The sequence below is a fragment of the Nannospalax galili genome, unplaced genomic scaffold (genome assembly GCF_000622305.1).
Source record: "Nannospalax galili isolate Female #2095 unplaced genomic scaffold, S.galili_v1.0 scaffold285, whole genome shotgun sequence".
Lineage (NCBI taxonomy): Eukaryota > Metazoa > Chordata > Mammalia > Rodentia > Spalacidae > Nannospalax > Nannospalax galili.
The window spans coordinates 4,127,866-4,134,917 of NW_008355157.1; positions in this window are offsets into that span (position 1 = coordinate 4,127,866).

A 7,052-nucleotide genomic window follows, 5' to 3' on the forward strand; every position below is an offset into this window, starting at 1 on the left:
AGGTGAAAAAAAATGAGGTTTAAAGTATGTGATTCTGGCTAGAGATATGTGGTCAGATCCTAGAAGTATCACTCATGGGATGCTTTGGTTTCAATCTCACTATGTTCTCTTTGGTCCTATAGTTGTGGAAGGACCACCTTTACTCCCCAACATAATTCATACTTAAACATCAGAAGTCTCTTTTGTCCAGATGGGAAGAAGGAACCCATCATAATTCTTAGCTGACTATGCTATGAATGAGAGAAAACACTGTGCCACTTCTCTGGGTTCTGGTGAAGAAAGGGCTCAGATGGAACACAGTTTCTTTAATTTTCTACCCCACAGAGACCTAGAAGGAAAGAAAACTGATAAATCATGAGATATAAATCAAGACAAGTTATATTTTGCTGTCCAGATCGTTCTCCTTCATGTGGTAACTCCGTATTACACTCGATGTCAGTATGCGTTTCCAGGCTGCCACTCTGGTAGGGTTGGGATTAAGAAAGAAATCCGGAGGCTGAAGAGACAACTCAGAGGTTTAGCACACTGATCTTCCAAAGGACCTAGCTCCCACGTTGGGCAGTTCACAATCACATGTAGCTCCAGCTCCAGGGGATCCCACACCCTCTTTTGGCCTCCTCAGGCACCGGCACACACCTGGCATACACTCACATGGACACACACATATAGGTAAATTAAAAAAATAATAATAAATCAGAAAGAAACAAAGAAAGATCAAGCACTAGAAATTAAGTGCTCCCCCAAGAAATGACACACACCACTTCTGTCCTACCATGCAGTCGTGCAGTCTCACCTAAAGAAGGGGGAATGACAAACTCCCCATGTATCTAGAAGTGAAGAAGACCTGTCTACGTAGTAGTGAACACTTAAACATCTGCCACTGTGGGCTCCTTCCAAAGTCATTTCTTATATGTGTCTTCCCCTTGGATTGCTTGGCACAGATCCCAGGTCTATGGGGTATTGTTGAGGAAGAGAGACTAAATGGTTCTGTAGCCCATTTTTGTCTACAGAACCACTTTTGAAAAAGAGGATTAACCAGGAAGAACCAGTTAACTCTGGGTACTTTTCATGTAATCAGATACTAAGAACTCTGGGAAAGGAGAGTGGGTTAAAAGGAGCCATGGTCTGCTCTCAATAATGCATTTAAGATGAAACAACTAACTTGGAGCTGCCCAGGACCATCATGCGTTGTGTGAAAAGGCTTCTGGAAATGTGCCCCCATTCCTCCCTTCTTACCAGACATGATTCAAATTCCCTCTAAGTCCTGTGACTCTTCCAGAAAGCAGTTCTCCCTGCAGGGGGAAGGGGGGCAAAAACTTTCCCTTATTATTCTTCCAGTAATGAATTCCTGCTCTGAATGGACTACATCCATGTGTTTTCAGTCAAGTGCTGATGGCAGCCTTGCCGGGGGACATTTCCAAGAGGCTGTGGACATAACAGATGAGGTCTTGTATTGACAAGAGCTGCTCTTAGTTTTCCATCTAGTTTAGCCTTCCTGAGCCCTGAAATCAGAGATGAGAAATGATGAACCAACACGCCTGCCACGCCTCTTTGCTTCAAGGCTTCTTTTTAAAGAGATTCATGGATCTGAATCCGTATAACTTAAAAAGGACTTCCTAGGACTAAATCATATTTGTAGATGCCAAGAACTCCTTTCTTCAGGACCTAAGCATAATCTTGGCCTATTCTGACATCCCAAGAACAAAAGGAAAGATTAGGCTGCACTATTTCCTGAAGAAAACATCACCTCAAATACACAAGCAAGTTCCAAGTAAGCTATGGTAGTAGGCCATGTTTGTTAAGAGAGCTAGCCTATGCTTTCCTGGCCCCCCAAAAAACCTACCTACATGGAACTCATACAACTTGTTAGAGATGAGCACTTTTCATTTGGATAACAAAATATTAATTGCTTGTGTTAAATGTAGCAAGTATTTCAAGGGTTTGAGTGACATGGCCCCTGGGAAGCCATTAGGATTGGAGGCGGTCCTGGGAATTCACTGTCCTGGAGTCTTTGCTTTTCTCTGCATACTTATGGATTATATTTCTGCTCACATAACCCTCCCATTTACATCCATCCTTAGATTGTGCTTCAGCCTTTCAGCTCCACTGGCACTTTGACTGTTTTTCCTTGGTTGAAATTCTTAAGAAAGAACCTGATTGGCTCAGGTTCCCCTTACTGTTTTGTTACTAGCTAGCCAATCAGCTTTAGGTTGGAGAAGTAATTGAAAACATGGCAGCAGAAGGTGTGAGCAAGGCTGCCTCCATTAGAAGGCTGTGAGAGGGCAAGGTAGCAATGGACCCTAGGGCACTCTATCTTTTAACTGGATTGCTGCAGGGATGCCCATTCCCCTTGATCCCTGCAGACTGCCCTTACACCCTGTCACAGCCAAAACATGCCTTATCACTTCTCCACCCCAAACCCCTGAAATCAGGATCCTACTTCTCCCCCTGTTGACATCACAGTCACAGAGGCCCAGGACTGGTGAATGGGGGAGGAGAAGCCCTTGAGAGTTATATAAGAATACACAGAAGACTGAGGGAGGTGTGGTAAGGAAAGAGGAATGAAAATAAAACCCTCTCCTCATGAGACCTGGATACATTTTCTCCTCCCAATGCTTAGAGCAATTTCTGTTTCCCAAAAATCATAAGCAAAAGAGAAGCCTTCACTGAGGAGCCCTGATTGACCAAGTGGGAAAATACTCTGTCTTAATCTGCTAGATCTCTGCTTTTACATTGACTAAGAAGTCCCAAGCAGTTTACCTTCAAACTAAGGTTTAGAACACAACCGAAGGGCTCATTTTGGATAAAATTTTTGCCAGTTGTGTTCTCGCAAGATGCCCAAAGCTCTATATTTGAAGTTATTCACAAATCTTTGTGATATTTTTAGAAGACAAGTCATGTGTGTATTCTGATTTCACCTGCTGTTCCTCTGTATGAACTCAGAAACAAACCAAAGGACTGGATGGAGGGGGTTTGAATGGTGACACTCACTTTTCCCATTTATTCACCAGATATCACTATCTTTTACATCTCATCATATAGATAGAAGCCCGACCAACTGAACCATCTGCCTTCAAATGTCAGTATTTCATATTCTTTTTAGTGACCATGAGATGAGTGAAGTAGAAGTAAACAAGTCCGTCTCCCTGCCATTTTCCAAGCTCTGTGCATGTCAACATTGATCAAATCATCAGTCAAACTTTTCCTGTGACTGACACTTTCATCTACTAACTAAAATTGCAGCGTTATCCTCGGAGACTATAACGGCAGAGAAGGTAACTCTGGCAAGTGTTTCTAACCTGCTGCTGTGGGATTCTAGAGCCAATTCTCTGGTTCACTTCCAGATCCCTGTTCATTCCATTTAGAGTCTGAGGTTGATGTCTATTGCCACTGGCTGTCCTCTGGGACCCAAGAATTCATCTGGGGTTTGTCCAGCCTCTCACGCCAACACCACCATCCAAACTCCACAGTCATCACCAATCCAGCAGCTGGGAACTTGATGCAAAGATGAATCAGAAGCCAGTTTGGCTTTTTCCCAGTTCTCTAGGCCCCTCTGGGTTAATCAGCAACTACATATCATTGTGTCAATAGCATAAGCCTCTCTAAGTACAACACCTGGTAGAGACCCACAGGAAGAGTTAAAATGAAACGAATTGTGCAGCAATTATTCTGACCATCACTGTTGAAGCTGAACTCTGAATCTCTGGACAAAAATAGTTTATTCAGCCAATCAACTAGCTGGACAGACACATAGTTCTCGGTAGTCCTTTGCTACGTTGGGTACTGTGAGTATTTTTCACCTTCCATGGTCTCCTTATATTATGAACCTTAAGCCACATCTGCCCATGTTGGCACATAGGGTTTAGTGAAACATAGGTCTGAGTTCATATTTCTGGTAGAATAATTCTTTAGTGGCATCTTCCCAGCCCTTTGGGCTGTTTTTGTTTGTTTCGTTTTGTTTGAGACACGATACCACCATTTAGCCCTAGCTAGCCTCAAAGTCACTAAGAAGTTTGCGCAGGCCTCAAACTTGTGTCAGTCCCCCTGCCTCAGCCTCCCACAGTGCTGGGATTACAGGTTTGAGCCACCACTGCTAGTTTGTCTCTTTTTAAAGGCAGTAGCTCCAAATATAGTCACTTATGACATTTGAATTTTGAGGGAACATAGTTTGATCCATAATGTCCCTAGCTGTTTTCTTCAATAGCTCATCTCCTGTCCTTTGACACTGTCCTTTAACAAAAAAATGGCAGTGTGAGTATGCAATTTGAAAATTGCTAAGGGAGGAAGTAAAGGTGCTTAGACTAGAAAAGTGAAAACATGGATCATGGGTAGTTGGATGGAGAGTAGGTTGAATGAAAGGTGATGTGTAGATGGCTGCAGAGCAGAAGTTACGTTCTCCTTTGACACTGTAGCTCTCTGCAGTCCAAGGATTGCAGGCTGAAATGCCCGTGCTCAGCAGGTCAGAGAGTTGTTGCAAACATAGGGAATGCTGGGGTCAGATAGATTGGAGAGAGCATGCCCTGTAAAAGTCAACATCAGTTATTGGCAGACTCCTTGACCAAAACTGAGTCAGGCTTGTCTGAACCCTCTTTCTGACTAGACCCCAACCTTGGGCTCTGTCTTTGGTTTGCTTAGTCCAGTTTTATCAAGACTACTGCAGAGTCCATTCATTAAAAGTTCCATTGCTGTGAATGGTGGCTGGACACAGAAACAGGAGGATTTGGTTTGCTTAGTCCAGTTTTATCAAGACTACTGCAGAGTCCATTCATTAAAAGTTCCATTGCTGTGAATGGTGGTTCCCAGCACTCGGGACACAGAAACAGGAGGATTTGTATGAGTTTGAGGTCTTCCTGGACTATATGGTAAAGTCTAGTCCATCCTGGGCTATAGAATGAGACTGTGTCTGAAAACACACACACACACAGAGAGAGAGAGAGAGAGAGAGAGAGAGAGAGAGAGAGAGAGAGAGAGAGAGAGGCTGAAGTGCTTGTCTTTATTATTGCCCTTGTAGTGCTCAATAAACCTGTTTTTCTTAAAAATAAATAATACAATTTCTCTACCCTTGGTATCCAAATCACCCTACATAGCTGATTAAATTCCTCATTCTCTCAGCCTCAGTATTTCTTCAACTTGGTTTTCCTTCACTAGGAATCATGTGTATCTCCCCTAATGTTTCCATCAATTAGCCCCACTCTTCAGCTACAAATTCCCACTTCCTCTTGTGTTCAGAATTGAGCCCAGTCTCTCTCCTCTGCTACACTGCACTGTTCCCTTCTTCAATAAGATCTTCTTTAACATCTTTAACAAGTATCATTAGAGAATAGTTCTCTTTAAAATTATTTTTATTTTATGTGTATGAGTGTTTTGCCTGATGTATGTAGTTGTACCGTGTGTGTACAGTGTCCATGGAGGCCAGAAGAGGGCATCAGATCTGGAACTGGAGTTATGGATGGTTGTTTGGCACCATGTGGATCCTTGGGATGGAACCCAGGTCCTCTACAAGAGCAGCCAGTGTTCAATTGCTGAACCATCTGTCCAGCCCCTAGAGAGTACATCTTACCAAAACTTAGGTCCAGCACATTGTTACTTTGTGGGATGCTGGCCTCAGGTTGCCACAACTTCTGATTTTCTGAGAAAAGCCAGAGAGCTGAATGCTAGATGAAATCTTTCTTTAAATAAATGTTGAAATTCAAAAATTTGTAAGATGTTATATAAGCCAAATAAACACATTTATAGCCTGAATGCACACTGGAGGCAGCCAGGTTTCCTCTCTTAGAATACTAATGTGTCATGTTATCACATGAAGATGGGTATAAGATTAAGAATTCAGGGTTGCCGAGCATGGTGGCGCATGCCTGTAGTCCCAGCACTTGGGAGGCAGAGGCAGGCGGATCTCTGTGAGTTCAAGGCCAGCCTGGTCTACATAGTGAGTTCCAGGACAGCTGGGGCTACAGGGAGACCCTGCTTCAAAGACAGAAAAAAAAAAAAAGAATTCAGGGTTATGGATAGATTGCCGGGGTTCATGCCCTAGTCTGCAGCTTACTTCCTTTGTAATCTTGGGTATTATCTGTGTAACTCAGAGTTCTGGAAGTGGGAAATTAATGAATATATATTGGCACCTAAAACAGTGCCTCTCTGCCTAGGAAAGCCGTAACTGTTAGTAGCTAGTGTCGCAAACCTCTCAGTGTCCTCACCTGTAAAATGAGGACACTTGTCTTTCCTACGCCCTATGGGATTCTTGTGAGGGCAAAGAAGAATACGTGTGAAAGATTTTGAAATAATGTTCTTCAGCTATTCCTTTTCTTCAACAGTTTGGAGGATGGAACCCAGAGTCCCACACATTCTAAGAAAATGCCCTACCACTGAGCTATGCACCCCAAATCCTGTCATTACCTTGGTTACAGTTCCTGTAAGTGAAGAACAGCCTTTCCCAGCAGAGGGCTGGAATCCCTAAGAAGAACAGGATGATTGCGCTCTTAGAATGAGTTCTAAGAATTGAGTTTTTCTTTCCTTGTTTTAATTATGGAAAATTTAAACATTCAGGAAAATAGAGAAAACAGGGTAATAAACACCCAAATATCCTTACCTAGATTAAATTATTGTTAACGTTTGCCATGTGTGCTTTACTTAGTGAGTTTCCCTGGCAGATGTACGGGATGGAGTATGTCAGGGATGTGGAAACGAAGCGGGGTGAAGTAGTACATAGTAGTATTGAACTAGAGAGCTAGGAATACTAACTCCCTCAGCCTCTACTTATTTTTTAAAAAGAAACTAAGAGCCGGTTAAGTATGGATGAGGAAAAGATTTTTTTTTTTTTTGTAGGACAGTTTGTTCAAGATAATACATTGTACTGATTTAAAGAAAATAGTATAAGTTGCATAACAACTGGTTTTATTATCTTTAAGATTTTGGGTTAGGCATAATGGTGCATGCCTACAATTTTAGCACTCAGGAGGCAGAGGCAAGAATATCAGGAGTTCTAGGCCAGCCTCAGCTACATGAATTGAGGCCAGTGGGGACTACATGAGATCCTATCTTAAAGAAAAGAAAAG